The sequence below is a fragment of the Falco biarmicus genome, chromosome 8 (assembly GCF_023638135.1).
Source record: "Falco biarmicus isolate bFalBia1 chromosome 8, bFalBia1.pri, whole genome shotgun sequence".
Classification (NCBI taxonomy): Eukaryota; Metazoa; Chordata; class Aves; order Falconiformes; family Falconidae; genus Falco; species Falco biarmicus.
The window spans coordinates 1,513,904-1,524,147 of NC_079295.1; the positions used below are offsets into that span (position 1 = coordinate 1,513,904).

Here is a 10,244-nt window from a genome sequence, read left to right on the forward strand (position 1 = left end):
AACAGGAAGCTTTCGTCTGGTATATGGGTCAGGGAAGTATTTGAAGCACAAACACTGGGCAATTTGATTCATGGAGAGGGCTGGCTCAGAGAGCACTGCTGCTCTCAGGAAAACAGCATACAGCTGCTCTGGGCAGCCAGGCTGTCCACCACGTAACACCACAGAGGCTATTTTTCTGCTCCAAGACCATGCTAGGGTAGAACAGGTCTGGTTTCACGCAGCTTTGGACTGCACTCACAGTGAAGAGAGGAAAGTCATTGTTCCTGCTCTGTGACAAAGCAACATGCACAGTAAGATTCAAGAACACGTTCCAAGTAGTTCTTTAGAAGACTTACCAAACTGGGAAACTGAGGATCAGATTTATAAAAGGAATCTAAAACTGGAATTATAAAGTCTGCAATGTGACCAGGCACTCTGGTCAAAATTCTGGGGAAAAAAAGAAAAAAACACCCCAAAACAAAACCCAAAATAAAAAAATGAAACCAAACAAAAAAACCCCAACCAACCAACAAACCAAAATTTCTAGAAATTCACAAAATATAAAAGGCAAGAGTAAAACTATGCAATCCATGGTACTTATACAGAATATTTGGTAGGACTGGGGCTAGCACACTCAGCAGCACCTTACATTGCTGAGTGCCCAGGCCCCTTGGTGAACGGCAGCCTATTCTGAAGCACGCTGAAATCAAAGGGAGTCATTTATAGGACTGAATAGGTTTTGAGTCATGTCTTATGTGAGCTGACTTCAGCAATGCAACTGCCTAATACCATGCACTGAGTCATTGAAAATCCCTAGGTACTCAGGCCTTTGGAAAGACAGAGCCGTCAGGCTTTAAAAGCACATGCTAACGGCAGCACAGATACTGGAGACAGACTGTGACTCGACAGAAACTGCACTAGGCTAAGCCTGGAGAACAGTGCTCCCTTGCTGGCTCAGCAAGTGAACCTGGGTACTCAAGACCTCCTCCACCCCCTCCCCATTTCCATCTGTGAATGAACATATTAAATAAAATGCTCTGAAAGCTGCATGTAAAATGGGTTTTTCATTTCTCAGCGATTTAGAAAGACCGGTTACAATGGTTGGCTTATAGAGCACACATACATTAACATTTCTGTATGTGTACAACACCTTTTTAAGGGTGATATATAACTTAGGTTTCTGTACCTTATCCTCATTACAAATGCACTGAGGGATTAGTGCCTTACATATGCTGTTATATCACTGGTCGTGAGCTGGTTAAACAGACATATATTCAGGAAAATATCAAGCAGTGTAGCAAGCATAAACAACAGTTGTTACTCAGGATTTCATTACACCTGAGAACTAAACATGAGGAAGGTGAGCAAAATGGAAACAATAAACAGCAGGATTATTTTCCCAGTGTGTCATATATTTATATATGCCTTCTGACCCCTCTGAAGTGTTTATGCTTTATGCCACGTGGGGACTTCCTTTGGTGCTTTTATTTAAAAAAATTGCTTAAAGGTGCCCACACACAGCTCCACAGTGCATGGTTTAAAAATTCTGGAAGACCCATCCCAGTACAACAGTAGTAGTCACGCAGCAGCTTGCACACTGTCTGAAGAAGTTCCATGCAGCACAGTCCACTCTTGCCTGGGACGACAAATTCAAAATATGAAGAATTACAAATCCATATCGCTCCTCAGTACTCTCTTCTCAGGGACAATACTCCTCTATTCCCAAAGTGACCTTCCTTCCACATTTACTTGGTGTTGCTCTCATCTGCATTGGTGGAAATCACCACTAAGAATACTAGGATGGTATAAGGTGTTGAGAGTAATGGGATGGGAATTCTAAAAAGCTATTTAAACAAGTGATTAATAACTGTGCTACATTTAAATCCCCTGAACACATACAGTGTTTCCTATTAAGGACCTCTGATCCACATTTAGGGCCACACATTCAAATATCCACTGAAAATACAATCTTTCTGGACGATTTCTAGGGGGAAGAAAAAAAAACAGAAGAGGAGAAAGCATGGAAAACAGACACTGAAACTCAAAAACAGAGCTGTTTCACAAAGGAGCATAAGAAACTCATCTAAATTAAGCTGTTACAGCAGACTGCAGGACTAACGCGCAAATGTTTGATGCATACCAGAGAACCTTGAATAAGAAAAGGCATGTGAATAAAATATGACTCAATAAAATAATTCACGCTGAAATGACGGGATTTTAATGATGTGCAACTTCAGCCCTGTGAATATGAAGCAGAAAGCACCTCAGGCATTTAGGGCCCTGATGACAGAATTACAAATTTATTCAGTGATTTACTTTATGCAAGATTATGCTGGATGCAGCACTTGGCAAAAAAAACAAACCAAAAACCCCACAACACACAAAACCCAACAAACAAACAAAAAATAACCCAAACAAAACCCACAGAGACCAGCTTATCAAGATGTGGTCTTCATCAATAATCAGCCCTACCAGTTTAAGAACACCTGAAGTGACAGCACCAAGCCACTTCCTTCAGATACCCGTGCGCTCCAAATCGCTGTGGAGTCAGTAAAGGCATGCTGCAATAGTGCTGTCAAGACTACACAAAGAAGTGCAACAGAAATGCAGGCAAGGAAAACGGAAATATGTGAAAGTGTGTATATGGATTTCAAAACACTTTTTTTCAGGACTAACTTGGGAACATGGAGAACTGACGCATGTGGGAGAGGGATGTGTATCTGCATAAAAGCTCCAAAATAGTTCCCAAATCATGCAGGAAGAAAGCAAGAATGGTAAAACAATTACATATGGTGCTGTTCACAAAGAAAACAGGAAATATAGTTCACTAGAGAGAAATACAGAAGACTACTAAAACAGGCAGCCTGTTGTGAATGCAAACAAGAAATTAACAGATGAGAAAGCAATTCAAAACTCCCCCACAACGGCTCTTACAATCCACAAAGCCCAGCAAACCAGCTAAGGAGCAAGCAAGCAACACTAGATATCTAACTGAATCCTCTTTGCTTTGCAGCTCATTCTACACCTAAATTGTACAGGGAGAATTCTTTAAGTAGATGTCTAGTGAAAGTTCAAGAAAAATTTTAGCAATAAAGAAAGATCACGTAAATGTAAGTTACAGGAGCACTGACTTAGTAAAACTACACAGAAGCAAAAGAAAACAATTAGGACTTTTGTGCTCAAACAATTGGCTGGATTACTGCTTGAATGAACACAGAAATTTTGCATATCAAATAAACCCTATTGAGAGTTAGGATATCCATTTACATAAGAATATGACTAGAGACCTGTGCAGAAGTGGGCATGCACTGTGATGCTGGACTCTACTCAATTTTCAGAATCACTTGCATCCAGACAGGCCTTGAATTCCAGTGACACAGATACGCCTGTCCCAGCAGAAACATGCAGACAAGCAGCAAGATAAGAGCTCATGAAAATCTGAGGACAGGAAGCTATTGCTGGCCTTGGCCTTCCTCTGGCATTTTTTGAATGTCTGAATCAGCAAACTTTTTTTTTTTTTTTTAAAGTAGCTTTGGGCATAATCTTTGAAACAGATTTTTTTCCAGGTTTTTTTTTTTTTTCTGGACATAGGATGAAAGGAATAAACATAAAGAAAGCATAAGCAAAGAGAAAAAACGGAAGAGCATACTGAATATAGCAGAAAGACCAGGAACACATAGGGTGAAAAACCAAGTGAAAAGATACTATATACTATATGTATATATAGTAGTATATATATATAAAGATATATATACTACTATAGGTATATATTACTATATTATATATAGTATTATATATATTATATATTATATACTTAATAATATATATTACTATATATTACTATAGGCAATGTGTCATTGGACAACAAAAAACAAAACCAATAAAAGCAACCCAAAACCCCAAAAAATCCCAACCAAACACTGAAATAAATCCTTACTGGTCACACACAGGGTCAGAAATAATGCTAGGGAGAAATCTCAAGTACTCCTTGCTCCTATGCTTAACAGTGGAAACGAGATCCTGCAAACCAAGCTTGAGAGTACATAAATAGAAGTATGAAATTAGAGGAAATTATTCCAACACCAAGTAAATACAGAAGGCTTACCTGCAGTGGTGTGCTTGGCTCTGGTTAGGGTATTAGAGACACCAAGGTATTAAAGAAAAGGCAAGCAAATGACTCTATGACTGCAATGAGATTAATGCATCCGCGAATGAGTACCACCAGTTAACTTCCTGAATTAGCCGCTGTACAGATGCAAGGTTAGGAAAGAAAGGGGTTGTGTGAAAGTAAATAATTAGAAAAGCAAGATGACTATTTGACTGCAGGCTTAATCTATCAGTCTCATGAGAAGGCACTGACTGCAAAGACAAGTAACCTGAGGTCTTGCAAATTAAGGCTTCAGCAGATGTGCCTTCACATTTTAAAGCTTTCTCAAGACTTCCCTCACAACTGAGGCAAATCAATAAATGCTCTAGATTTAGTTTCTTACTGATAATACAGATTATCCTACTTTTTTAATACAAATTCAATAAAAAATCTATTGCCTATTTAGGCTACCAACAGGCTAGCGGAAAGGAGAATTTCTTGTAGGATTCTGAGGTGGGCTCCTGACAAGAGCAACTATAACACTGAAATTTCTGAGAAAAATGAATACTCATCTATCTTTTTGCAGAGATGAGCAACATCCAGTCAGTAGAGAATACATCCAGTCAGAACACTGATTTTCTCACAATGTTTTTATTTTACTGAGTTTTTCGAAACTTACTTCCATTTCAGGGCAGTTACAGCCGCTGCTCTAGAGTCACAATACATACAGCTTCCTCTTCTATATGAATCTTGCACTACCATCCACCTTTGATCCCCTTCCTCTCTCTACTTCTGCTATTATAATTTCACAGATTTTGCCAGAAGGAGCCACTAGATCACTTAAGCAGATCTCCAGTATGACGCAGGCACTAACTTCCACCCAGCTACCCCTGCTGAAACCCATATACCTCGGTGAAACAAAAGCAAGACATTCAACTGTATACTGCAGGAGACCCTGCAGCATGAGCTGTACCCAGGGACACTGTACTAGCAGAAAACTGGGCAAAAAACACGCATATGATTCCATCAGGAAATGACAGCCTCCACTGCAGAGAAAGACAGTAAACCTTACCAAAATAGCATTCAAAAAAACATTTTTTCCAACCCTGAATCTGAAAGTAGAATATGAAACACATAAGAATGACTGGCCAGATAAAGAATCCACTTTTCCCTTAGACGTCTATGCTCTCTCTCAGCAATCAAACGCTTTCTTCAGCTCTGATGAACGGCTGGTGTCTAGGAGAGAATAAAAAACAAAATACAAACAAACCAAAGCCATCACAGAATAATGTAAATGATAACAGAAAAAGCCCTCCTTTACTCACTACTCAAGGCTACCTAAGATTTTTATTGTCATTACTGTTTTAATGTAACTGAAGGTTGATATAAATTCAGACTCAAAATATGATCTGTCAATTTGCTTCTGAAACTTTAAAGTAGATAAAAATCTATAATCCAAGCCACAGTGAGTGCACCATCTTTACAAGTACTTGTACAAATATTTTACTATCCTCTTAGACAGAGGGCTGGAACCTTATAGCAAGAGTGAAGTCACACAATTTAATTGTCACCAGTGGGTTGCACCATGCTTTCCTAGGCAGAGATTGAACCACAACAGCAGGAATGATGCCTTATGAAAGCACTTCTCAGCAGAAGTCCATACAAAATCCTAACCTATACCAACAACCAGTGCACACTGCACCCAGAGGATCAGTAATTTCTCTCTTGTTCTACCTTATGCAAAATACCTCTTATCTCAGAGAAAAAGAAAGGTGACTTAATGACATTAATTACAAAAACATAGGGAACAGGCTACCAGCTCAGAAGGCTGTGCTACAGGGGGCTGAGCCTGAGGTAGACCTAAGGGACAGTCACCCCATTTGTAATTAAAAAGGACAAAGTGCCTAACTAAGCTCATGACAGATTTTAATAATATATGTACTTTGAACATACAAGAAATGAGAGATTTCAGGCAGCTGCCAATCCAGAGTAGATCACTTCATGATTTAATTTCCACCCCAATCTAGCCAGCAGTGATTAGATGTTCATCTGTCTAATGGTCAGTGCCTTGCATGACATGAGTTATGGACTACACAAATTCATTGTCATTAACTTGCTCTTCACTTTATATTGCAGTCCCTCAACCCTGTTCCCTCTGAAAGTATATTAAAAAATCCCCCACATCATTATTTATATTCATCAGCTCTCAGTTTACACAACAATAAACACATTATAAAAGAGTAACACCACAAGTAACAACCTTGTTTGTTGTTCTGCAGATAAGAAGCACAAAGGTCCTCAGTGTAACGCCACCAAGCACAGAACCAATGTTCTGACAGACCCCTGAACTTTCACAAGGCCACTCACTTAATCTAATTGCGCCACTGAAACTTCAGTTTCCAGACGTGGCAGCTGGTACTTGAGTTATGGATGCTGCACTTGCCAAGTGGTTCCAGAAAGTTCAGAAGAGAGAGATTATCAAGGCATTTCTTCTTCTCCCCTTTTTTCATTCTAGATTTCTAGGGATGTGCCAGCTGCTAATTAGTGTAAGGCAGATATAGCCTGTAGGTGCTCTGATTTTCCACAGCTTTATCTGGGCAGCCTCTTCCATACTGCCCCAATCAGACAGTGAAACCTCTGCAAACTTAAGGCTGGACTTCAGCTCTAACCTTGGAAACTCAGATCCTTCCCTCATACACGAATCAGTCAAAGTACAGCTTGCTATGTAAAAGGTTACTGTCAACTGCTAAACATAATTTAGAGGAACATTCAAGTCACCGCTTGTTTCCCTAAGCATGCCAAATCTCCCATGTCCTTAAGGCAAAGGGCTGCATCATTGGTGAGATGCCATCTCCTCTGCCAGGTGTGACAGTAGCAAACTGGGGATAGATTTCCAGTGCGAAAAAGGCAGGTTTGTCCATGTGGACAATCTCGTCCTGACAGCCTGACACTGCAGTGATCTGACCTTGCCTACACATGCACTTTACTTGGCCTGTCCTGCTCCTTTCCCTCATAGATCCTGAGCACTACAGTACTGAGCTCACTATCAAAAGCCTTGTTCTCTGACAGCAGAGGGAGAAAATGGCACACAAGAGAAACTTCAGCATGTCTAATTTTAGCTTGCCTCTATTCCTGACAGAATAACTTCAAAGGCAGCAAAAAAGTTGCAGTCTGCTCCCATTAAAGTTTCCCCATCAACTTTAATAGCAGGTACCTTGTATTAGGAAAAGCACACATCACTGAATTCAGACAAAATACATGTAAGAGACAAAGCTGTGACAAAGGGGTGTTTTCAACAGTGCTGTACATGTACATAGCGATTTCCTTAACCTCCATCCTATTTGGCAGGACTGTAAAAACCCAAAAGAACAGCACATCAGAAATGGGGGGGGGGGGGGGAAGGTAAAAGACAAGGAAGGAAACCCTTGTGACTTACTGCTGTCAGTATTCACTGTGCAACTCCATTTGGCCCAGCTGCCTTTCCCAGCTGTGCAGGCAGTGCCTGCTTTTTTTAACAGCTAAGTACCTCTTCCTACGCCCACACATGCTCCAATGCTTAGAGATCAACAATCACATCCATGTATGAGGGAGAAATGAAACTGAAAAACTTCCCACTACACACACTTGCATTCCATCTCATATAAGCTAGGAGCCATCATGTGACTACAGCCAGCAAGGCATCTCAAAGGCTCCCCACCTGCAGCCAATGAAGCACATGGGGCAGAAAATAAGCTTTAACCACAACTGTGAAGTTTTGAAGAAGTACAATCGTTACTGTGACAAACAATATGACTTTTACTACTAAACAGCTTTCCAGCCGTAAGATCTGAAAATAGTTAACTAAATATAACCTGAAGTAAAGGTAAGGTCAAGCTTGAACATGCCTTAAAAACTGGAGAAAGTTGAACTCGGCTCCCGAATTAATCAGACAATGCTGGGACAGGAGGGAAAGGAACCACCATCAACATGATAAACATACTTCAAAAATGTGATATAAAACTAAGGTTTGCTACTGTCAGACATGAAGGTGCCTGTGTGAATTCACTTGTACAACTCACCTTTCCCATATTAAGAATGCTGTTAAATTGCCACTTTAACATGGGTAGGCACCAAAAAGAGAACACAAGACACCATCATTGACTCAGGATGAAAGACAGTAAGAATATCAAGACTTTTTAGTAAGACAAGTCTAAACGACTTGAAGAGCACTTGAACGAGAATCAATGCTTCTACCATGTTATTCTTTATCCCTCGTACGCTCTTATTGACAGCCACAATAGCTTTGTGACCGAGGCCATCTACTGGTGAGTGGGGTGTGCAAATTAATGGAGTTTTTGTTGGCCAGCTTTAATTAGTGCTTGTCAAGATTTAGACGCGGACATTGACATTGTGCCAAGCAGCTGTCAGTAATGCGTAAACATGACCACAGCTTCGGATGAACAAATAAGGCTTCCCAAACTCCACATGAACCTACAGAAACATGATTTCATGCGAGAAGGATGCGGTACTTTGAATCTCCATCCCCTGTTCACACATAGTCCGGACACTCTGTGATCTCAGTGTTCTGTGTAAAATGAATCAGAAATGTCGGCGTTGCTAATAGAGGTATGAGTTTTACCCTAAAAACCACTACCAAACTTGGTAACATTGTTTTCAAGAATTACCAGGGCCTGAATTAAGAAGTCTGCAGGCTAAAACTGCAAATATTTCAGATGGGTACGCATGGTGATTTGCAGGCTGTACACCATGATTACTATTGTACTTGCCCCCCTAGCTTAAAGCAACAGAAATGAAAACCAGGCAAGGAGATGGAAGGGAAATAAAGAACACCTAAATCCTTAGACACTGTGATTTCTAAGGTGGTCGAGACAAACCAGCAAGAGAATTTGGGAGCACCAGCATTCTGTGACACAGTTCCTCACATCATTCCACTGTTCCCTGTTCAGCATCATTATTCCAAAATCATGAAGATGTTTCTAATGAAACACTTTTAGTTCTTTTTTAACATTCTGTAACACTCAAGTTAGTATTATGATTTTTAGGGTAAGGTGTGTCAACGGCAGCACTGGAAATCCCTGAATTGCAAGACGATATTCTCCTCCATCTTTGTCTTAGATCAAGATGAAGCAACTGTAACCCTTTATTCATCCTTTTTGCCACGAGAATTTGGGACAACCTTGACAGTATATAGAAATTTATTCCCTAGGAGCTGGCCTGAAGACACTAAATACATTTATCTTAGGTAATAAGAGGTTTGGGTACATACTTCTGGCTGGCAACGTAGAAACCAGAAGTTCCTGTTTTGCCTGAACAAGTGACATGAAGAAAAGCATTTCCACAACAGAAAACATGGACGCCGTAAGATGGCAAATGTCCTTCACCGACACTCACTTCAGCCTGATTAATTGCTATGATGAACAGAATTATGACACAAAATTTATGGATGGTAGGTAAAAAGGAGTCAAAGCATCCTGTAAACTTCAGCATCCTCTTCTTTAAGATGTACATTTGTCCATTTTCCTTCCATGTTGGGTTTGGGGTTGTTTTGTGGGTCTTTTTTTTTGGTGGTGGTGGTGGTTTTTTTCTGAAGCTAATATTAGACTGTAAATCCAGTTCAATTACACCAGTTTTATTCACTGCGGAAGCAAACCACATTCCAGTACAGTAAGCTTAGTAATTTATGTGCTTTTCCAATTTATTTATGGTGCAATAAGGCAATGGGTAGTTTTGCATCTGATGGAGACTTGTAGTCTCCAGGATCATTTTAAAGATGAAGAACAGAGGGGTAAAAACCCCAAACATCCAACAGCTGCCCTCCCTTCAACCACAAGTCAAACACAACTTTGAAAGAATAGAATAGTGGATGTAAATTTCCAATTACATCTTTTTCCCCAGCAAAACTGTGTTATCAATTTGGAGCAGGTTCATATCAGATCATAATTTTACAGTGAACAAAAAAATTTTTTTTTTATTCATTACTAGTCATAAGGGTCTACTCTGCCTTTGCTTCCAGAAGTGGAGCACTAACTAGTAAAAAGGTAATCCCTCACCAGTCGTGACAGACTCCCATTTTGATATATCAAATCAAATGTAAAAAGACACTAATAAAGTAACCCAAATTAAAGATTAAGATATACCAGCATTTCTAGATAGACCTCTGTTACTTAAATGTGAAAGC

At 39.9% G+C, this 10,244-nt stretch overlaps 1 protein-coding gene across 1 annotated transcript in view; it reads right to left on the reverse strand.

Moving 5' to 3' along the window:
* SPATS2L (spermatogenesis associated serine rich 2 like) overlaps positions 1–4,103 on the reverse strand; it is a 151,280-nt gene extending 147,177 nt beyond the window's left edge. Inside the window, exon 1 of the mRNA XM_056348537.1 lies at positions 4,085–4,103. The gene's annotated coding sequence lies outside the window, so the exon portion shown is untranslated. The remainder of the gene's footprint in view (positions 1–4,084) is intronic.
* Positions 4,104–10,244: the final 6,141 nt, after the last annotated feature.